General features: G+C 49.0%; 1 protein-coding gene across 5 annotated transcripts in view; it reads left to right on the forward strand.

Moving 5' to 3' along the window:
- The first annotated feature begins 109 nt into the window (after positions 1-109).
- Positions 110-23,169, forward strand: part of RASGEF1A (RasGEF domain family member 1A) — a 116,421-nt gene continuing 93,361 nt past the window's right edge. For 2 of the 5 annotated variants that reach the window (XM_074337315.1, XM_074337316.1), the window contains exon 1: positions 110-395. The gene's annotated coding sequence lies outside the window, so the exon portion shown is untranslated. The remainder of the gene's footprint in view (positions 396-23,169) is intronic. The other 3 variants (XM_074337320.2, XM_074337318.2, XM_074337317.2) reach the window with 3 other exon arrangements.

Consider the following 23,169-nt stretch of genomic DNA (forward strand, 5'->3'; position numbering starts at 1 on the left):
TTAAATAAAAGCCTCACCTGCTCTCTCCCTGCGCCCTCTCTTCGCTGCCCATCTCCGACCCCGCCCCGCGTCCTAGCTACGCGCTCTACCTCTCCCGGCACATCGGTCCCACACTTCCCTCTCCTGGCGCCCGCCCCACACCCTCGCCCCGCACCCGCCAGTTCCCCACGCTCTCGAGCCCGCCGGCTTGGGGCCCCCTCCGCGCTCGCTCGCGCTCCCCTGCGCCAGCTGCGGTGAGAGCTGCTCTGCCCGCAGCTGGCGCAGCGCGGGGGCGGCCGCGGGTGGGCGGGTGCCTCTGGCCCTGGTGCGGAGCATGAGCCGCCGGGGGCCGCGCGCTGCTCGGGGCCGGACTGCGGCGCGAGGGCTGCGCGGGAGCTACGTTGGCCCGGACCCAGGTAGGCAGCGGCCGCCCGTCCTTAGTCCCTCGGTCCCTCCCTCCCTCCGGCTGGCCGTCCCCTCCGGTCGCCCGCGTGGGCAGGGGGGGCGTGCGCGGGCCCGGGGTCCAGCTTGGCGCGGCCGTCGTGGGGCCGGGGTGTGGGGTCCCGGCGCGGGTCCAGGAACGCGCGTGGGGGAGGGCGGGCTGGAGACCAGCGCCGAGTTGCGTAGAACTCCGCCCGGGTTGGACAGCACCGGGACCCCCAGTTCGGCGCCCCTGCAGGGCACCCGGCAGTCTCGGCCTGGGCGTGGCGGGAGCGCACGCGGCAGGCGGGCGTGGGCACTGGCTGGCAGGTCCCCGGCCCAGACCCAGGGTGGGGGAGGGGCTGGGGAATATGTGGAAATCGGGGCTGCGCAGTTGGAAGTTTCCATTTGCTTGTCTGCGTCCGTGCTGGGCCCCGCGATGGCATTTCACGCCCTTGCTGTTTGGCGAGTAATTGGGGGTGAACTCAGCATTTGAGGGGAGACGGCTTGGCCAAGGCGAGATGGCCTTCTCTGCACCGTGGGCAGGGGTCATTTGAGGGACCGTGCTCTCTTTGCCCCAGGCCTTGCAGGGAGCAGGACCTGGGGCAGGTGCAGCTCCGTTCTGGTAGCTGTGTGTGATGGGGGAGGGGGCTCCTGCTGTCTAGGGAGTGACACTCAGCAGGAACTTGTCCCCTGCTTCTGAGAGCTGCAGCTGGTGGATATTCATTTGGAGGCCAGCTGCCTCCTGGGAGCCCCTTGGGAGCTGAGATGTGGTGGTGGTTGGGGCTTGCACCTTCCCTGCTTAAAGCTGGGGGTCCCATTTGGTTCACCTTCCCCACTGCTGTCATTCTTCTCCCACTCTCTGGAGCAAGGAAGGGCCCAGATGGCCACCTGCCCTAGGAGCTCAGGACATGCAGTCAGGTTAGCTTTCGGGGAAACCTCACAGAGGTGGTGGCCTGCTCTGCCCCTCAAGGGTCTTCCACCTCCCTGTGGACAGGCTTGACCAGCCCAGCCTCGCCTGAGTCCAGGCTCTTCCCTGCCCCAGATAGGAGGCCTAGAGAGCAAGCAGCAGCTCCCATCTCCAGCAGAGAACTAGGGAATTGAGAGGCCACAGGTTTTTGACATCTGCAGGCCCCTCCAAGACTGTTTACCCATCTGTAGGATGACACCATGGTTTCATTGACTTATGAGGACATTTCCCCCCTGACATCTAGGGACACTTTGCAGTGGAACCTCAGGACCCCAGCCCAGAATAGGAGGAGGGGATCTCTAAAAGGAGGAAGGGGAGGACCTTGGCTCGGGTGGGTTCTCTGCCCCTCCAACTTTTCTTTGTTTTTAGGGACATGGGTCATAGTGACCCAGCAGCCTGGGCAGGAGTGGCAGCGGAACCTGCAGACCCTGCCTGAGAAGGGAGTGAGCAGTGCAGACTCGCGTGCTGACACTCTTCCAGGGCAGCTGTGTACTGTTACACATGGCTCTTGGGTTTGAGAGCACAGCAGGTAGCCCCAGGTATTCCAATGGGACCTGAAAGCCAGCCAGCAAGTTTGTTTTTCTCCAACTGCCAGCCTGATGGCTCCCTTCCACCTGGTAAATTGTGGAAATGGAGCAGTTCACACAGAGCAGAGAGCTTTTTGGTGTAACTTAGCAACCGAAGGCAGAGGTGGAGGAGGGAGAAATGCCAGCACCACCAGCATTTGTGCAGGACAGGCCTGAGCAAGACCAAGTGCTGGTGGGCCCAGGCTGAGTGGGTAGGGTCCCTAGCATAAGTGGCCCACCACTCTGTCCCCTGGCCCTCCAGAGGAGAGCACACTGGATGCTCAGGTGTGGCCTGAGAGCCCCTGAGTTCACCTGCCTCCCCTGTAGAATAATGAGCCAAATGAGCAGGATTGGAATAGCTTTGGTTGACTGTTGGGTTTTAGCCACAGAACCCTATTCTCAAGACATACATGTCACAGAAGCCAAATTTGTCAAATAGGTCAAGTGAAGGTGCAGGGCTAGGAGTGGGACCTTTGAGATCCAACTGCCCTGGGGGTGGGGGTGCGGCTGGTATTTGGTGTTCACTCTGCATGACCCTCTCCCAGAAGAGGGCCCCCTGGCCTCACCACAAGGCCTGCTAGGGGTGGGCCAGGGCCATGGTGGAAGGACAGAGATGCAGATCAGGGCCTGTCCAGGTGGCTGTGACTCAGTGTGGCTCTCAGTTGTGGCCCACCCCTCCTCTGCCCCTGCTGGGACTCCTCCTCCCTCCCTCTTCCCTCCTGAGGCCCTCTGCTGCAGCCCCGGCTTCTTGGGCTGGTTTTCTCTCAGAGCTGACATCTGTCTCCAAACCTCCCACCCACTCCAGGCTGTCACTCAGGTTCCTTTGCCTTCCATTGCCCACCACCATCCCATGAATGTTTTCTTAGCAACATTTTTTCCAAGCAGAGTCTGAGGAGGCAGGGGTGGGGAGGGAGGTGTCATGCAGAGACTCTGGTCCCGTTCCCGGCACCAGAACGCAGGACATGGCTAGGCCAAAAAGGAATACCAACGGAGCCATAGATAGGCGAGTCATACCACTATATTCTCACTGGTGGCTGGGTTGGAGACACAGGAAGCAGGAGCCACACGATCTGCAATCCGCAATCGGCTTCTCCGCCAACCAACCCACCAACCCCTTGCTAGCTGCAATCCACTCTTGCTAGCTCAGCCACGGCAGTCACATCAGTGGCCAATGGCTAACTGGTTACAGCTGAAGGCCAACTAGTCACAGCTGATGACCATCTACTACCCGAACCAGCACCTTTCCACGTGAGGCCGAGAGCCTGAAAACTGCTCTCTGGGACTCTGTCCCCACAGAGGCCATCATCATCGGTGCTCAGGTGGCATGGCAGGGCAGCTGCCATGGGGGAAGGCCTCTGACACCCACTGGTCACATGTTGGGAGCTGAGGAGGACACTCTGCCCTCTTTGCAGAATTCATGCCCTTCTCACCTCTTCCTGGACACAGAGGGCTGTGGGTATGTGTGTATGTGTCAGAGAGTGAATGCAAAGGGTGCCCTGGCCTAGCCTCCTTGGATCCATTCAGAATGTCCATACTGGGGACACCAGGAAGTGCTGGAGCTGGGTTGGGAAGGTCAGCAGAGGTCAGCCTGGCAGTGGCGTGGCAGGAACAGTGGAAGGGAAAGCCCCACCATGTCCTGGCCCACTCAGAATGCAGGAAGGATGGGGCCAGGGTGGAGGAGGCTCCCTGGGGCAGGGAGGGCTTTGGGACCCTGCTTGGGGGATGGTCCTAGTCCCTGAGAAGAGAGCTCGCACATATCCTACCAGGGCCAGGGTACGTGGAGGTGAGAGTGCTGCCTGCTGCTGTCCCTGCCTGAAGATGGACAGTGTGGTGGTGTCAGGGTTCAAGATGCTCTTGCCTGCAAAGCATTTCCTGAGAACTACATGGGTACCTTTTAGCATGATTTGGGGCAGCGCCAGTGGTCCTGCCCAGGAAGCTTCTCCGCACCTCACCTGCGTGACAGGGAAGCTCGTCAGAGTCAGTGCGCTGGGGCCGGGATGTGGACACAGCACAGGAGAAAAGACACTCGTGTCCTCCTCCCCACTGTAAGCACCACAGAGGGCCGGGGACAGGCTGGGCCTGTGCTGCCCAGGGTGGTGGCAGGAGCCGTGTCCCTTCTGGCTGAGAGGTGATTTCAGGGAGCAGTGGGTGAGCGCGAGCTCAAGGTGGGGACCTACGCTGGGCCTCAGTGGGTCTCCCCGACTCTTTAGAGGAGAGCTCCCCATTTCTCCTGTGAGACACACATGGTGAGCCCCTAAGGCAGGGAGCCAACCTTGGGGGCTCAGCATTGGGCACTCAGGGCGCATTGTTCCATTTGTCCAGCTCCTGCATCACCTCCTCTTAGGTGGTGTTGCTGCCCTAGTTGACAGGTGATGGACTCAAAGGTGAAGTTACTGCATACAGCTTCTCCCAGCTTTAACACAACAACAAACCTTTTCCAGCTGTCTCCCTTTCCACTATTTTCTGCCCTTCTCTCCTCCCCTGCACAGGCGGACTCTGAAGCATGTTCTCTGCTTGCTCACTCCATATCCTCACCTCCCACTCCCTCCCTCCCACTCCAATCTGCTGCACCTCACCCCTTTCGCTCCCGGGAAATGGTCTTCAGAGGCCTGTGGGTGTTTTTGGCCCCACAGGCATTCACTGGCCCTGCTCCCAGGCATTTGTGGCCTGGGCTCCACAGGCCCACTGGACGCCCATCTCCTCTGGCCTCCTGCAGACCCTCCTGCAGGCTTGCCCTCCTCTCCTGGGGCCCTTAGTGTCGCCGTTTCTCAGGACCTGCACCTACACCCTCTCCCCCCAGCCACAGCTTCTGTGCCCTCCTTGGTGCAGATCCCATCCCACTTGTATCAGCCCAGCCTGTCCTCTGGGCTCTGTTAGCATTTGAGCCAGCACCTGCTGGACACCTGCCAGGTGACTACACATAGCCTGTCCACTGTCATCGCTCCCAGAACCGCTTCTGCCTTCGGCTCCCCATCTGAGCAGGTGGACAGCTGGGGTCTCCCTGTGCCTCTGCCAGGACTAAGTTGTTAGCCAGTCTGGCCCACCCCCTCCAGCCCTCTCTTCTATCCTCTCCACCTGTTCCTCCCCTGGCCTGCAATCCCTTCCCCTACAATCCCTTCCCACACCTTTTTAACCTTCTCTTTGTGAAGATGCTCCCCTCTCCCCACCTAGTCAGCTCCCAGCCTTCCTGGGGGTGCCTTCCTGCATGGCATGTTGTGCTGGGTGCTCTGGGCCCCTGCTGTGCACTGCCCTGTGTAACTCAGCCTGTGACCCCTTGGAGTCTCGTGTACACCTGGCCTGTTGGCCCCAGTTGGATCCTCAGCTCGGAGATGGTGGCTACACTGGTAGACTCAGCAAACATTCATGAGATGTGTGTGACAGTCTGTGAGCAACTGTGCGTGGTGGGGCAGAGAGGTACAAATTTGTGTGGGAACGAATGCGTGGGTGGGAGAGGAGGTGGAGGCCAGGGGAGGCTGTGGGGGAGGGCGTGCCTGGCCTAGGCCACATTGCTGTCCCCCTTCAGGGAGAGGAGAGGGGAGTGGACCCACAAGCTCTGGGACAGGCAGTAGGGGTCTCTGGGGTAGACCTGTTCAGGAAGGAGTAGTGGGGGTGGGGCTGGGAGGCCAGGCTCCTGCCTGTTGTCACCACCACTTGGTCTATCCAAGTGTCACCCTCAGACTCTACGTTGAAAAGAGTTCTCCCTGGATCCGGTTGCCATGGCAACACTGTTAACAAAGAGTAGCATCTGTGGAGGAGGCTGGCTCACCCAGAAGCTGAGGGGGCGGGGAGAGGGTGTTCCTTCTGACAGGTTTATTAGCAGAACCTGTTTCCTCTCCCCCGCCAAAGTGGCTCATCGCATGTGCCCCTCTCCCAACCCTGTTTGCTGGTGAGGCTCTCTGGAACTCTGGTTCCCAGACCCTCCTGATGTGAATGTCACAAAGCCTCAATTCCGTCTGGGTGTGGCCTGCATCCCAGCCCCAGCCAGGTCACCAGGGCAGGCTCAGGGAGGCCTCTGACTTCGGGTGTGCGGGCATGTGACCAGACGTGGCACCCAGCACTTCCCAGGGTGAGGAGCCCCATTTTGTCACTATAGAAACCTAGCTCAGAGGCCCAGACTTCTCCTGCCTAAACTTCCCTGAAGACTGGTTCTGTGCCTAAGCCCGTCCACTGTGAACTCTGAACAAGCCCTCTCTGAGTTCTGTGCACCCTCTGAGCCCATGGTCTTGATTCAATGAGGTAATGACATGCAGCCCTGGGTGAGAGCCTGGAGCTCAGAAGCTCTGGCCGTGCTGCCTGTGTAGGGTTGGCCCTGGTTGCTGGAACCCAGGTTTCTGCCCTCAGAGATGAGGGACAGAAGGAAGGTAGGAGGCTGGGCTTGTGGACGGGAGATTAGGAGGTTAAGGTTTGATGGATTCAGATTGGATGGGGTTGGAGGCTCACAGAGGAGCTTGTGGGGTTCCTAGGGGAGCCTCAGTAGCTTTCGTGAGTTAATCACTCACAGCAGGCAGGCAACTGAGTCAGTCATTCATTTTATCATTGTTGTTAGTGTGGGTGGCCCCTGCTGGACTGAAGAAGCCAGACGCAGAACAGCATCTCCTGAAGGCCACCCTCAGGAGAGCCCATGTCCTGTCCACGCTGCCCATGGCCAGCCAGGGCCCTTCTTGCTCCTTCCCACCACATTCCCCGTGCCCCTCCCTTCTCTGGCCTGGGAGCCCAGCTCACCCCCAGCAGGGTGAATGTGTCTGATGGCCTCTGTGTGAGAGCTCACTGCTGTGGGTGACCTTTGGGCACCACGGCCCTGGGTTGCTCACTGCTGGGTCAGCAAAGTGAGGGTTTTCAAGGACTTAGTGGGGAGGCTTGACAATGAGCAGGGTTGTCAAGGGTTTGAGCTATTCCTCTGTGAAAGGCCAGAGCAGCTGGAATCACTTCCACAAGTGGGCACCCTGCATAGGGCAGGGCCTGGAGGGGAGCCACCCACAACATGTGGGCACCACTGGGACCATGCCCCCAGCAGCTGTGGAGCTGGAGCTCTGCTGGCAAGCCAGACACCGCAGTCAGGAGGGCAGCTTTCATGAAAATTGCCTGTAGACAAGTTGTAGAAACACCTAGGGTATATCAAAGAAACACTGATTCAGACCATGTTTTCTGTCCACAATGCAGTTATGATAGAAATTAATAACAAAACTGTTCTAAGAATTCTGATATTTGGAAAAGTTGAAACACATATATATTCACTGGATCAAAGAAGAAATCATAATGGATATTAGATGATAAAGGAATTAAATGATAAAAATATAATGAGGGATACTTGTAGGACATAGCCATAGTGGCACTGCAAATGTGTCACCGGCTGGTCCTGTCCGGAGAACCCAGTTCCTTGAGAAGGCCATGTCCAAGTGCCTCCTCCTTGACCCTGCGATGGGAATACAGGCATCTTGGAAAGGAGTGAGAGGCAGGGAGCAGCGGCTAGACTTCAGAGGACTGCAGGGCTTCCTGAAGGAGGGGTGGAATTTCCTGTCTTCCCCTTGCAGTCAGGCCAGGTCAGGTCTGGGGGAGCCCAGAGGAGTTAAAGCATGCTCTCTGGCCCAGGTGGCCACCAGGTGCAGCCCCAGGGTATAGCTATTCCCAGTCCTGAGGGAAGGAAGCCAGGATGTTGGGAGGTGGGGCTGTATATGTGAGGAGACTGGGGCACTGTTAGAGGGAGAAAAGGGGAGCGATTTCCATCAAAGGATTAATGCCAGGAAAGGCTCAAGGTGGCAGTGGAGAGAGGAAGGAAAGGCAGGCAGTGTGGTGGTGGCCAGAGCCCTGGGACAAGGTTGTCCATGCTGGGGATATTGGTATGCTGGGCGTGTGCAAGTGTGTTTATGTGTATGCACATATGTGTGTGTGCGTATGTGTGTGTATGCGTACGTGTGTGTGTATGTACTTTCACCTGTAAGCACTAGGAAGGGATACCTGTGTTTCACTAAGACCTGACTTAGTGCTCCAAACTTTTTTGTTAATGCTGGCCTCCTTATGCCAATTTTGCTGACGAGCTTTCTGGGTTTAGAGGGAAGGGCAGGGGTAGAATTTGAACCCGGGTCTTTCCTCTCTGCCAAGGAGCACTTTGGAGAGTGAGTCCTGTGCTTCTTTGGTGCCTCCCTTGATCTTCCTGTGTCCTTCCTATTGCCATGTCTAGGCCCTGAGCTGGCTCTTTTCTTGGCCTTTCCTGCCTTTGACTGTGACTCTCCCCTGTCCCCTAGGCTTCACTGTACTCACATTTGCACCTCAGGCCTCACTTGGACAAGGCTCCCAGCAGTAAGCTTCTCCTCTGCAAGCACCAGGGACTTATAATGGCAGTGCTGGCGTGGCCGGTGTGTCAGGTGCTCTTCTAAGTGCTATACCTGCGTCTACTCATGTCATCCACATCTTTGAAAGGCATGGCTTAGGGCACAGAGCCTGAGATGAGGATTCTGATGCAAGAGGTATAGAGGGTGTGCTCTCGAGACACCTGGAACAGAGGTGAGCAAGCAGGCAGGAAAGGGGAGGAGGCCGGACAAAAGTACAGTTTCAGGTACTCTCCCCTCAGTCTAAGCCCAATGGGGAATGCCAGGGTGTAGGCCACATCACAAGCTTGTGTCACTGTGAGGCAGGGAGTGGGCTCTGGTTCCCTGTCCTGGTCAGCTGTTGGTCAGCAGCCCCTCCAGTCGTCTGGAGAAGGTTGCAAGTGTCAGTGGTGCATTGCAGCATGCTGGCAGCCCTGGGGGACAGGTACACCAGGCAGGTAGGAGGGCCTAGGAGTCTGGGTGGGCCCCAGCAGCACTGTTACCACCCGTAGGCAAGAGGCTGCCTGCTTCTCCCATGGCCCCCTAGTGAGCCTGCTTCTGGCCGCTGCATCCGGTGGCCAGGCTCTGATAGCACTGGCCGCCTTGTTGTGGTGTCCTCCCGGCCATGTCCGTGTGCATCTGCGCCTTCTGCTCGGTGCTGCTCGTTGCTGGGCCCAGGGCTGGGTGCTGTGCTGGCACACGGAGGTGCTGTCAGTGGGTCTAGCGAAGGACTGACCGACAGTCATGGTTGTCAGCCTTGGGCTCGGTGGCAGGAGGCTGGGCAGGCCAGGGACGGGAGAATCCTAGACTGAGGACTGTCCAGAGCCCAGTGGACTTGTCCAGGCCTGTGAGGACAGTGTGGGATGAGGAGCCTCGCCTGGGGCCCGCCCTCCAGCCCCAGCCGCTGTGTCCTTCCCACTCCCAACTGTCCTGCCCAGGGCTGGTTGACTCCCTGGGATCCCCTTTTGGGCATGGCCTACAGTGTGGGGCCCATGAGTTCTTCCTGGCTTCTTGCAGCCCAGCTCAGGGGTGATGGCACATGAATTGATCTGAAGAGAGGCGTGGAGAGGTTGAGCCAAGTGGACTGACAGGGAGGATCCCTGTGCTTGTGTTTAGCACATAGGGACTAGGGGCCTGGCCCATGAGAGTGGCAGGTCCAGAAACCCTACAGGCTTGGCAGCCCACCCCACACTTGCTGGGCCCCTCCGTGGCTCACTGCCGTCTGCACCACTGGCCTGCCCAAAGCAAGCTGCCCTCCTTCTGAGCCCCACGCCCTCTCCTATCCTGCTCTCCTTGCCTTCCCTCCACACACTTTGGACTGTTCTTCTTTGTGCTCTCTGGAGGGAGCTCCCTGCTTTAGGGGGTAGGGCAGAGCCAGGAGCTACTGGCATCCTGGAGTCCCTGCGGTAGAGGGGCTCCCTGGCACTGGACATCACTGAGTTGTGGCATGAAGAGTTTATGTAAACTTCAGTGGGGACCAGTTCTGTTCTCTAACTGGATTTATTTCTTTAGATATGAAATTAAAAACCCACCCATTTGTGCAGTCCTGACTGGGCACATAAAAGTTTGCAGGGCTGTGGTGAAACATGTATCTAACAGTCCTCGGCCACCAGGCCCCTGAACATCCTTGGGCCCTCCGGGCAGCACCGGGCCACCTGGCCTCAGAGGGCAGGGCGCCTGTCCCTTTGGCCCAAGGGGCCCACATGAGCGCAGCCTGATGGTGAGTGGACATCAGTGGGCTGGCCAAGCTCCAGAGCACTTTCCTGTGACGCTGGGAAAGGTCACCCCAGTTTGCACAGGTCAGCAGCTTCAGCAGTGTTTTCCATGGGCCCCGTGGCCTGTGATGCCACCCTGGGCTTGGAGGGTCTGTGTGCCGGGGACCTGGAACCCTCTCCTGAGGGCAGGAGTGAGGGCCAGGAGGACAGACTCTGATTCACTGGAGATTACAGAAAGAGTTGCTTCTTTTTCACTCAAGGTCACAAGGCCAGGAGGTTGCAGAGTAAGGTTTGGAGCCCAAGTGCAGCCCTCTACCTCCCTAACACAGCACATAATGACATCAAGATTGGGGTCTGAGCCCCTCCTGCTGAAGCACCTGTGGTCCCATTAGGTAGAGGGAGGTGGTGACTTGTTTGCCTAAACCCACATGTGCTCATTTCCTCTGGCTATCTTCCCTAGCCTGGGCTCAGTCCAGGCCACTCTGTGTGACCTATCCTGCACCTAGTGTGGCCACAGCCTCGCCCCCAGGAAACACTGTGTGCTATGGCCACAGACACTGTGTGGAATCATTTCTGTGACAGTCCCCCTGAGGGCTTATCCCTGTGGCACTGAGGACACTGGGCGCAGGGTTGGCCATGAGGCGAAGCGGGCAGGGCAGGGGTGGAGAGAGCCCTGACCTCACCCCTCCTGCTGCCCCTTCAGGAAAGCTCTTGGTGGGGGCCTCCTTCGCCTCGGGCCTCCTGACAGGGCAGGCTGATTTGGCAGGGTCAGCAGTGGGCTCCCCAACCCATGAATCCTCAGAGTGAAACAGCCTCGACCTACCTATTCAGATGATGCTGAGTTGAATTAAACTGAACCGTGCCTCCATTTCCGCTCTTTCAAGGACAGGTTGACTAGAGCAGGGTTTCCAGAGCCGCAGGTCCCTGCGTGGCTGAGGCAGGCAGATCTCTATGAGAGTGTTCCCATATGTGTGCATGTCTGTCCCCTGCACAGTCCAGCACCTCTGAATTCGCTGGTGGTAGGTATGGCTTTCGCACAGATGACCACTAGAAACCTCTGCACCTCCAGGTCTGATGTCAGAGGCCTGTAAGTCCCAGTTGCAGCCAGCCACCTGCACCAGAGTGCTGACTGCTGGTTTGCCAGGCCCTGGGCAGTGGGAGGAGGGCGGGCTGGGCCCCCTGAGTGTGTCAGTCCTGAGCGGGGCACACCATTCCCCAGGCCAACAGGACGTCAAGTGTGAGGCCCACACTTCCCCTGAGGAAGCCAGTGAAAAGGAACCCAGGTTGCAAACAGACATTTTAGTGCAGGACTAACAATGACAAACACAGCCATAGGGCTGGTGTTGGAGAACGATCATGTGGATGCCCCTGGCCTGCTTCTGAATGGGTAGCTGTCATTGCCGGTGCTCTGTCACTCACTACTGGGTGAGGGAGGTGGGGGAGCTCTGGGCAGAAGAATGTTGATTCATAGGACACTGCTGCTGGAGGGGCTTCCAGACCAAATAGAACAGAAGGGGTGACCCAGGTGCCCATGACAGATATGGAGGGACGATTAGATACAAGCTGGCCCAAGGTGGGTGTGGAATTGTCCTCCATGGAGTGACAAGTCTCCTAGGGCCCTGCCTGCCTGAGGTCCGATAGTCAAGGCCTGCTTCTCCTCTCTACATCGTTGGGACCTCTGGAGCCCTGTGAGACCTAAGTTGAGGTTCCGCTCACCCCTCACCTGAGATGGACACAGGCTAAGCCACTGAAGAACCAAAAGAACCTGGGAGATGTCCTGTCATCATCCCATCCTCTGAGGAACAGTAGAGGTGGAGAACCTGTGTGCCAGGCCAGGGCCAGGCTCTGTGACCCCAGACAAAACCCGAAAATAGATAGAGAATGAACATAACAAACATAACAGGTAATTAGAGAGTGACTGGAGGCAGGAGGAGGCAGTGCAGGAAGTGCAGTCCATTTAGAATAGAGTGAAATGTAGTACGTCTGCAATTTTGATAGATTTTGCCAAACAGCCCTCCACAGCCATTAATTTGTACTCCTCTTGGTGAAGTGCTTGAGCACCTGGTCTCCACCCCTTGTCTATGCCCATTGGATAGGTGAGAAATAGTATCTTGTTGCAATTTTATTAGCATTTCTCTTACTATGAATGAGATCGAGCATATTTTCATATGTATAAGGTCAACCTGTATTTTTTGTGAACTGGTGTTTGTATTAACACTTTCTGTTGGGTTGATGGTATTTTTCTTTATTTTATTATTATTTTTTTAATGTTAGTTCAGGTGTACAAAAAACATGATGATGAGACTTTTACACCCCTCACAAAGTGATACCCGCCCCCAAGTCTACTACCCCTCTGACACGTATATAGCTATTACAATACCATTGACTGTATTCCCTATCCTGCACTTTACATCTGTTACCATATATATGAACATTAAGTTCATGAACTTGTTGCAACGATGTTGCTAACCTTTTTTGATATCAGAGGGATTATTCATTATGAATTTGTACCAACTGGACAAACAGTTAACCAAGTTTACTATTTGGAAGTGCTGAAAAGGCTGCATGAAAAAGTTTTGTGATCTGAGCTTTTCACTAACAATTCATGGCTCTTGCATCACGACAATGCACCAGCTCATACGACACTGTCTGTGAGAGAGTTTTTAGCCAGTAAACAAATTACTGTATTGGAACGCCCTCCCTACTCACCTGATCTGGCCCCCAATGACTACTGTCACTACCCAAAGATAAAGGAAATATTGAAAGGAAGACATTTTGATGACGTTCAAGACATCAAGGGTAATATGACAACAGCTCTGATGGCCATTCCAGAAAAAGAGTTCCAAAATTGCTTTGAAGGGTGGTCTAGGCGCTGGTGTCAGTGCATAGCTTCCCAAGGGGGTACTTTGAAGGTGACTGTAGTGATATTCAGCAGTGAGGTATGCAGCACTTTCTAAGCTGCAATGAACATTGGAGCACATGTCCTTATGGATAAATGTTTTCAGATTTTTTGGGTAGTTACCCAGAAGAGGGATTCTTGGGTCATATGGTAATTCTATTCTGATTTTTTTTTTTTTTTTTTTTTTAAGATTTTATTGGAGAACGGGAACAGGACTTTATTGTGGAACAGTGTGTACTTCCAGGACTTTTTTCCAAGTCGAGTTGTTGTCCTTTCAATCTTAGTTGTGGAGGGCGCAGCTCAGCTCCAGGTCCAGTTGCCGTTGCTAGTTGCAGGGGGCGCTGCCCACCATCCCTTGTGGGAGTCGAACTGGCAACCTTGTGGTTGAGAGGACGCACTCCAACCAACTGAGCCATCCAGGAGCTCAGTGGCAGCTCAGCTCAAGGTGCGGTGTTCAATCTTAGTTGCAGGGGGCAGAGCCCACTATCCCTTGCGGGACTTCAGGAGTTGAACCAGCAACCTTGTGGTTGAGAGCCCATTGGCCCATGTGGGAATCGAACCGGCAGCGTTTGGAGTTAGGAGCACGGAGCTCCAACCACCTGAGCCACTGGGCCGGCCCTATTCTGAATTTTTTGTGGAACCACCATACTGTTTTTCATAGTGGCTGTACCAATTTACATTCCAATCAGTAGTCTATGAAGGTTCCTTTTTCTCTGTAGCATCTATTTTATATTAGTTTCAGGTGCACAGCGCAGTGGCTAAGCATCCATACAACTTAGGAAGTGATCCCCCCCCCATCAAGTTCAACACCCATCTGACCCCATACAGAGTTTCACAACATTATTCACTGTATTCCCTATACTGTATTTCACATCCCTGTGACTATATTGTAAATACTAATTTGTGCTTCCCAATCCCTTCACCTTTTTTACCCATCCCCCAACACCCCTCCCATCTAGTAACCGTCTGTTTTTTACTCTGTGTCTATGAGTCTATGGTTTCTTTGATCGTTTATTTTGTTCTTTAGATTCCACATATAAGTGACATCATATGGTATTTGTCTTTCTCAGTCTGACTTATTTCACTTAGCATAATGTTCTCTTGGTCCATCCATGTTGTTGCAAATGGTAAGATTTCATTCTTTTTTATGACAGAGTAATACTCCATTACGTAAATGTACCGCACTTTATCCGAATCATCTATTGAAGGGTATTTCAGTTGTTTCTGTATCTTGGCTATTGTAAATAGCACAGGAGTGCATATATTTTTGCGAATTAGTGTTTAGATTTCTTTGGATAAATACCCAGGAGTGGAATTGCTGAGTCATAAGGTAGTTCTAGTTTTAATATTTTTAGGAACCACGATACTGTTTTCTACAGAGGCTGCACCAATCTGCAATCCCACCAACAGTGCACGAGGGTTGCCTTTTCTCCACATCCTCACCAACACTTCTTGTTTATTGATTTATTGATGATAGCCATTCCGACAAGAGTGAGGTGGTATCTCATTGTGGTTTTTATTTGCATTTATCTGATCATTAGTGACGCTGAGCATGTTTTCATATGTCTATTGGCCATTTGTATGTCCTCTTTGGAGAAATGTCTATTCAGGGCTTCTGCCCATTTTTCAATTGGATTTTTTTTTTTTTTTTTTTTTTTTTTTGGTGTTGAGTTTTATGAGTTTTTTTTTTTCTTTAAATAAATTTTGAATATTAATCCTTTACCAGATGTATCATTGGCAAATACCTTCGCCCATTCAGTAGGATGTCTTTTCATTCTGTTGATGGTTTCCTTTGCTATGCAAACACTTTTTAGTTTGATGTCGTCCCATTTGTTTATTCTTTTGTTTCCCTGGACCAATGAGATAGATCAGTAAAAATATTACTGAGGGTAATGTCTGAGAGTTTACTTCCTATATTCTAGGAGTCTTATGGTTTTGGGTCTTCCATTTAAGTCTTTAATTCATTTTGAGTTTATTTGAGTTTATTCTGGTATATGGAGTAAGAAAGTGGTCCAGTTTCATTTAAAAAAATTTTTTTGCACGTATCTATCCAGTTTTCCCAGCACCATTTATTGAATAGATGGTCTTTACCCCTTTGTATATCTTGCTTCCTTTGTCATAGATTAAATGGCCATATAGGCATGGATTTATTTCTGGGCTTTCTATTCTGTTCCATTGATCTATGTGTCTGTTTTTATGCCAATACCATGATGTTCTGATTACTATGGCCTTGTAGTATAATTTGATATCAGGTAGCCTGATACTTCTAGCTTTGTTTTTGTTTCTCAACATTTCTGTGGCTATTTGGAGTCTTTGATGGTTCCACATAAATTTAAAGATTATTTGTTATACTTCTGTGAAAAATGCCATTGGTATTTGATAGGGATTCCACTGAATTTATATATTGCTTTGGGTAGTATGGACATTTTAACTATATTAATTCTTCCTATCCATGAGCATGGTATATGCTTCCATTTATTTGTATCTTCTTTAATTTGTATCTTCAATGTCTTATAATTTTCTGAGTACAGGTCTTTTACTTCCTTGGTTAAATTTATTCCTAAATATTTTTTTTGATGCAATTGTAAATGGGATGTTTTCTTAATTTTTCTTTCTGATAGTTTGTTAATGGTGTATAAAAATGCAACCAATTTCTAAATATTAATTTTTGTATAATTTTTAATATTTAATTATATTTTAAATATAAATTAATCGTGCTGCTTTACTAAATTTATTTATCCATTCTAATAGTTTTTTTTTGGTGGATCTCTTGGGTTCTCTCTATATATAATGCCATGTCACCTAAAAATAATGACAATTCTACTTTTTTTTTTTCCCATTTGGATGCCTTTTATTTCTTTTTCTTGTCTGATTGCTGTGGCTACAACTTCAGTATTATGCTGAATAAAAGTAGTGAAAGTGGGCATCCTTGTCTTCTTCCTGATCTTAAGGGGAATGCTTTTAGCATTGTCTTATTGACTGTGATGTTAGCTGTGGGTTTGTCATATATGGCCTTTATTATGTTGAGATATGTTCCCTCTAGTCCCCCTTTGCTGAGTTTTTACCATAAATGGATGCTGGATTTTTGTCATATGTTTTTTCTGCATCTATTGATATGACCGTATGCTTTTTATTTTGTTTATGTAGTGTATCACATGAATTGATTTGAGGATACTGAACCAAGCTTGCGTACCAGGAATGAATCCCACTTGATCATGGTGTATGACCTTTTTAATGTATTGCCAAATTCATTTGCTAATATTTTTTTGAGGATTTTTGCATCTATGTTCATTAGGGATATTGGCGTGTAGTTTTCTTTTTTTGTAATATCTTTATCTGGCTTTGGAATCAGTGTAATGGTGACCTCATAAAATGAACTTGGTATTTTTTGGAATAGTTTGAGGAGAATAGGTGTTAATTCTGTTTTGAATGTTTGGTAAAATTTACCTATGAAGTCATCTGGACCAGGACTTTAGTTTGTTGGGAATGTGTTGATTACTGATTCAATTTCATTAGTAAATATTGTTCTGTTTAGATGTTGTGTTTCTTCTTGATTCAGCCTTGGAAGATTGGATGCTTCTAGTAATTTATCCATTCATTCCAGATTGTCCAATTTGTTGCTCGTAGTACTTAATTTTTTTTGTATTTCTGTGGCGTCTGTTGTCATTACTCCTCGTTCATTCCTGATTTTATTTATTTGGGTCCTCTCTCTCTTTTTCTTGATGAGTCTAGTCAAAGGTTTGTCAATTTTGTTTATCTTTTAAAAAAAACCCTGTCTTGGTTTCGTTGATCTTTTGTATTGCTTTTTTAGCCTCTATTTTGTTTATTTCCACTCTGATCTTTATTATTTCCTTTCCTATATTCATTTTGGGCTTTGTTTGCCCAAATGTGTATAGTTAGAGTGTTTAGTTGAGATTTTTCTTGTTTCTTTAGGTAGGCTTGCACTGCTATGAATTTCCCTCTTAGGACTGCTTTTGTTACATCCCATAGATTTTTGGGTCATTTTGTTTTCATTTTTGTTTGTCTCAAGGTATCTTTTGATGTCTTTCTTGATCTTATTGCGGACCCATTCATTATTCAGTAGCATGTTATTTAGCTCCCATGTGTTTGTGTGTCTTTCCATTATTTTTCTTGTAATTGATTTCTAGTTTCATACTATTGTGGTCAGAGACTTGATATAATTTCAGTCTTCTTAAATTTATTGAGACTTGTTTTGTGGCCTAACATGTGGTCTGTCTTTGAAAATGTTCCATGTGCACTTGAGAAGAATGTATATTCTGATGCTTTGGGGTGAAATGCTCTAAAAATATCAATTAAATCCATCTGGTCTAGTGTATCACTTAAGGCTGTGGTTTCCATGTTGATATTCTGTCTGGAAGATCTGTCCATTGGTGTTAGTGGGGTGTTAAAATCCCCTACTGTGATTGTGTTACTGTTGATTTCTGCCTTTACGTCAGTCAATATTTGCTTTATATTTTAGGTGCTCCTATGTTGGGTGCATAAATGTTTACTAGGATGATGACCTCTTATTGGATTGATGCCTTTATTATTATGTAATGTCCTTCTTTGTTTCTTATTATACTCTTCGTTTTTAAGGTCTATTTTGTCTGATATAAGTATTGCTACCATTGCTTTTTTGCTCATTTCCATTTGCATGTAATATCTTTTTCCATGCCTTTGCTTTCAGTCTGTGTGTTTTTCAGTCTGAGGTGGGTTGCTTGTAGATATCATATGCATGGGTCTTGTTTCCTTTCCATTCAGCTACCCTATGTCTTTTGATTGGAGCATTTAATCCATTTACATTTAAAGTGATTTTTGATAGGTATATAGTTATTGTCATTTTATTATTCATATTTTTTTATCTTCATTTGTTTCTTTGTTTTCTCCTTTCTTCTGCTTAAAGAAGCCCCTTTACATTTCCTGTAATAGTGGGTTGGTGATGATGAACTCCTTTAGCTTTTTCTTGTCTGGGAAGCTTTTTATCTCCTTCAATTTTAAGTGATAGCTTTGCTGGGTTGAGTAGTCTTGGTTGTAGGCCCACGTTTTTCATTACTTTGAATATTTCCTGCCACTCCCTTCTGGCCTGCAAAGTTTCTGTTGAGAAATCAGCTGATAGTCTTATGCGAACTCCCTTGTAAGTAACTAGTTGTTTTTTGCTGCTTTTAGGATTGTCTCTTTGTCTTTAACCTTTGGCATTTTAATTATGATGTGTGTTGGTGTGGGCCTTTCTGGGTTCATCTTGTTTGGGACTCTGTGCTTTCTGGGCTTGTATGTGTATTTCCTTTACCATCTTAGGGAAGTTTTCAATCATTGTTTCTTCAAATAGGGTCTTGATCCCTTGCTCCCTCTTCTTCTTCTGGTACTACTATGTTGAGAATGTTGTTAGGCTTGTTGTTGTCCCAAAAGTCCAAAAAAGACTTTTTTAAAAAAAATTATTTTTTAAAATTATTTTTTCTTTTTGTTATTCCAATTGTATGTTTTATGTTACCTTGTCTTCTAATTCACAATTCAATCCTCTGCTTCATTTGGTCTGTTATTGATTTTTTCTAGTGTATTCTTCATTTCAGTTATTGTATTCTTTATTTCTGACTGTTTCTTTTTTATAGTTTCTATGTCCTTCTTTATGCTTGCTATTTCTTTGTTGAAGTTCTCACTAAGTTCCTTGAGCATCCATATAACCAGTTTTTTAAACTCTGTCTCTTGTTGGTTGGTTGCCCCCATTTCATTCAGTTCTATTTCTGGAAGTTTCCCGTTCTTTTATTTGGGACATGTTTCTTTGTTTCCTCATTCTTTCTGCCTCTCTGTGTTCTCTTCTATGTTTTAAGAGAGATGTCCTATGTCCTATGTCTCTCAGACTTTGCTGAGTGGACTTATGTGGTATGTCTCTTGTGTAGTTCAACTGCACAGTCTCCCTGATCTCCTGTGTGTGTGTTCCAGGAATGTGCCTTGTGTGTTGTGTGTGTTCTCCTGTTGTAGTTGAGCCATGATTACTTTTGACACATCACTGTATGGAATTGTCTCTGAGGCTGAAAGACTGTGAGGATTGGCTATGCCCACAGTGTATGAGCGTCTGTGTGTGGGCTGACCCTTCAGAGGAGGCTTTCTTCCCTTGGGCTCTTGTGCCTGTTGAGACCACCTTTTGGGTGTGCTGCTTGTGGTGTGCTGCAGGTAGTGCTCTGGTGTGGTCTGAAGCTGGCCTCTGGGTATGTTTTTTCTGAGGTCTCTTAGGAGGGTCTCCTGTGTAGGACAATTTCAGCCTTGCCTGTTACTGTCCTTCTACTACCTGGTAGTAGCCACAAAGTTATATGTGGTTTGTGCTCCTTGTGGTGGGCCTGGAGGTGTGTGGGTCTGGCCTCGCTGTGAACCAAGGCTGTCTGCCACCAGTATTGGGCCTGAGGCAGCTTAGTAAAAGGCCTGGGCCACCTCGGCCTATTGCCATCTGCCGGCTGCCCATAAGGCTCAGTCGTTGAAAGAGCTTAGGTGTGCGGGCCAGTCTGGTTGACTCAGAGTTGAGAGTGCCTTGGCAATGCAGCCCTAGCTGGGTGGGGCAGGGACCCAGGGAGTCACGAGATGTGGCTGGTGGATTTTACAAAGTTAATGCAGATTCAGGTCTTGCGTCAGTGCCCAGCCTGTGACCATTTTGCAAAGTGCCCTGAAAATACCACAGCCAGCCACCACTCACCTCGTGGCAGTGCCCAGCTTTTGACCACTCTGTGAATCTTCCTGAGGACTCTGCAGCCACCTATTACTCACCTCAGGCTCGCAAATCCCTGAGAGGCTGTGGCAGGTTTTGGTCACTGCCCACCACCAAATCCTCACGGGCAGCCTCAGGGAGGCTGCTGCTGTAAAAGGCCCATGAGTGCCGCTGGCAAGATAGCTCTAGGTGTACGGGGCAGGGTTCCAGGGAGCTATTGGGTGTGGGTGATGGTTTTTATAAAGTTAATGCAGTTTTGGTTCTTATACTGGTGCTGGGCCTGTGACCACTTGGCAAAAACGACCTGAGAACATTGCTCGCCTCAGGCCCATAGGTTTCTGAGAGCTGCCCACCACCAACAGTTCCTGGGCCACTATGGGTCATCTCTTGCTGTAAGAGGCCTCCACAGCTTGTGGGGGCAGGGCTGGCCATTCAGCAGCCAAGAGTGCCCCGTGCAGGGCAGGGACCTGAGCAACACTAAGACGGTGTGCATGGGTAGATTTCACCAGACCAATGCAGATTCAGATTTGGCCCTTTGGAGGAGTGTTCAACATAGAAAAGATGGCGCCATCCTGTAGGCTACACGTGAGGCAGGCTCCACATGGGGATAATGGCTTCTTTTATCCCTCTAACCCTCACTTGGAAGCCATACAACTCAGTCTTTCCCTGTAGGTCTCTGCTGCCCCTTGAGCTGCCACCTCTCTACCAGAGACTAGGTGAGTGTTTGTAAGTGAATAAGTCTGTGTGTGGCTTTTTAAAGAGGGCACATAGGTTTCTAGCCACCTTCCATCTCACTGGGATGGACAGACGGAGACCTCGCTGATTTTCATGGTGAGATGTTGTGGGAACTCCTCTTCCCAGCACAGGATCCCTGGGCTGGGGAACCTGGTGTGGGGCTAGAACCCCTCCCTCTTCTGGGAGGACCTGAACCCCTGAGGAGTCTCTCCTGTGTTCAACCACTATCTGTGAGTTTGAGGTCAGCTCATTTCACATCTCTGCCTCTCCTACCAGTCTCAATGTGGCCTCTTCTTTATATCCTTATTTATAGGGGTTTTGTTCAGCTAGTGTTCAGATGATTCTTGAGGTGGATTGTTCTATAATTTATTTGTAATTTTGGTTTGATCCTGGGAGGAAGCAGGCATAGTGTTTAACTAATCTGCCATCTTGGACCTATTTGGTATTTTTCTTATTGATTCATAGATGCTCTCTATATATTAAGGAAACTGACACTTTGGAGTATGAGTTGCAAATCTTTTTTTTCTAATTTATTGTATGTTTGTTTTGTTATGATTTTTGCCATGGAAAATTTTAAAAATTTATGTAGCTAGAACCATCTTTTTTTTTTTTAATGGTTTTGGGGTTTTGTAACATATGTATTAGGTTTGAACCCTGTGAAATTACTGTTTCTATAGTTTAAAAATTATTGCCTGTCAGTAATTTCATGGGGTTCAAACTAACAAAAAGGCTTTTCTACTCTAAAACTATAAAGACATTTTCTTGTTCTTCTCATCGGCTTATGATTTCATTTTTCAAATATAAATATTTTTTTTCAAGTTCTTTGCATCTTTAATAACCCATGTCCCAGTGACCAGTGTGTGTCTTACATGTTCATTTGCTCACTTCTTCTTTTTTTTTTAAATTTATTGGGGTGACAGGAGAAGTAACTCTGGGTGGTGAACACACACTGGGATTTATAGATGATGTAATACAGAATTGTACACCTGAAATCTATGTAATTTTACTAACAATTGTCACCTCAAATATAAATATTTGATCCATCTGGTAGGACTCCAACTTAATTTTTTTCCAGATGGCCACCCATTTGTCTGACACCACATATTAAATAATTACCTTTTCCTCACTGATTTGAAATATCACCTTTATCATGTACTAAGCTGCTATATGTGTTTGAAGGTATTTCTAGACTTTCTTGTTTGCTTCATTGCTCTGACTATATTCAAGTGTTGATACTATGTTTTAAATTTAATTATGAAAAATTTCAAGCACACTGAAATGTAGAGAATAGAATAATGAACCCCCATATTCTCATTATCCAAATTTAGCAGTTAAGATTTTGCCAGCTTGTTTCACTTACTCATTTTTCTCCTTCCTTCCCTCCCTTCCACTTTCTTTTCTTTTACTTTGCTCTTATTTTTCCTTTTGGCTAAAGTATTTAAACCAAATCCATGACCACAGTAACTTGCCCCAGTATACTCCAGTGTGGATGTCTAAAACAAACAAGGCCATTTTCAAACAAAACCATGCTATCATTATCACATTTCACAAAATTAACAGCAATTTCCTGCTATCATCTAACACCTTGATTGTCTTGAAAAATGGCTTTTTACAGTTGGTTTATAAAATAGGTAACCAAATTAAATCCACATGCGGCGTCTGGTTTTTATTTTCCTTCGGTTTCTTTAACTCGAAACAGCCTCTTCTTCCTCACTCCTCTTTTTTTAAGCTATTAGCTTGTTGTAGAAACTTGGTTAGTTCACTGTAGAATGTCCTGTTTTCGAGACCTGTCTGTTTGCTTCCTTACGATGTCATTTAACTAGTTTCTCCAGTTTCAGTATTTCCTCTAAATTGGAGTTTAACTCAGACAACTTTATTTCCTGGGGTTCATGTTGCTTTGGCAAGCATGCTTCATAGTGCTGCCCTGTTCCTGGCATTTCATTGTAGCAGGAGTCTCCCATGTCAGGTCTGGTTACAGTGGGTGTGAATGTGGGGCGACAGACCCTTGTTCCCTGGTACCCCTTCATCCATCCTTCTGAGAGTTTCAACTATTGATGACCACTGTCTGAGTCAAGTATGGCATCAAGAGTTTTCTAATTTTGTGATTTCTTTTCAATGTATCTGTAGAATTCTTCTGTAAAGAATGTTCCCTCATCAACCAGGGCTGTTTGGTTTCCCTGAAATTATTTCATGAAACAAAGCAGAATAAATGCTTAATTCTTTCCTTTGCTAACACGTGGCTCCCTCTGAGCTTTGTAGTTTGCGCGTGTCTCCATAACTCAGCAACCTCCCCCAAGCACATCTTTTCATCAAGTTGCCTTTACCATTTTTTCCAGGCACAACCTTGTATTTAATGTGGTATTCCTGTATTGGCTAGGACTTGGCAGGCCTTGTTAATTGTGCTGGCATTTACTGTCATTGTTACTACCGCTGACTAGTTCCTGGTTGTGATATCACCCCCGTGGGGGTGGCGGCCCAAACTAGTTTTCCCATCAGTCCTGATATGTTGAGGGGTGGCCTTACAGCAGTTGAGGCTTTTTCCCCAGAATGTCTGACCTTGTTGTAGCAGAAATACCTGCACATTTGGGAGAATGGTGAAGAGTGTGCATGGGAGGTGGAGAGAAGTGCACCCCTATCTTGTCCTCTCTCCGTCCATGGATGTGAGACATCTGTGCATTAGGAAAGAGTGGGGAGAGGAAGCTGAAGGCTTGAGAGGTGCCTCTGGGTGGTTGAGAACATTAGGGAGCATCAGACAAGTGGCAACACCATGAGATGGCAGAGTTCACAGCTGGAGGAGACACTGGACCCAGAGCACTGGGGAGGCAGAGCACACATGGGGTACAGACAGGAGTTGGGTATTCACAGTTGGGGGTCTGATGCAGCCCC

The sequence above is a fragment of the Rhinolophus sinicus genome, chromosome 15 (assembly GCF_057876585.1).
Source record: "Rhinolophus sinicus isolate RSI-liver-muscle chromosome 15, RSI-T2T, whole genome shotgun sequence".
Lineage (NCBI taxonomy): Eukaryota > Metazoa > Chordata > Mammalia > Chiroptera > Rhinolophidae > Rhinolophus > Rhinolophus sinicus.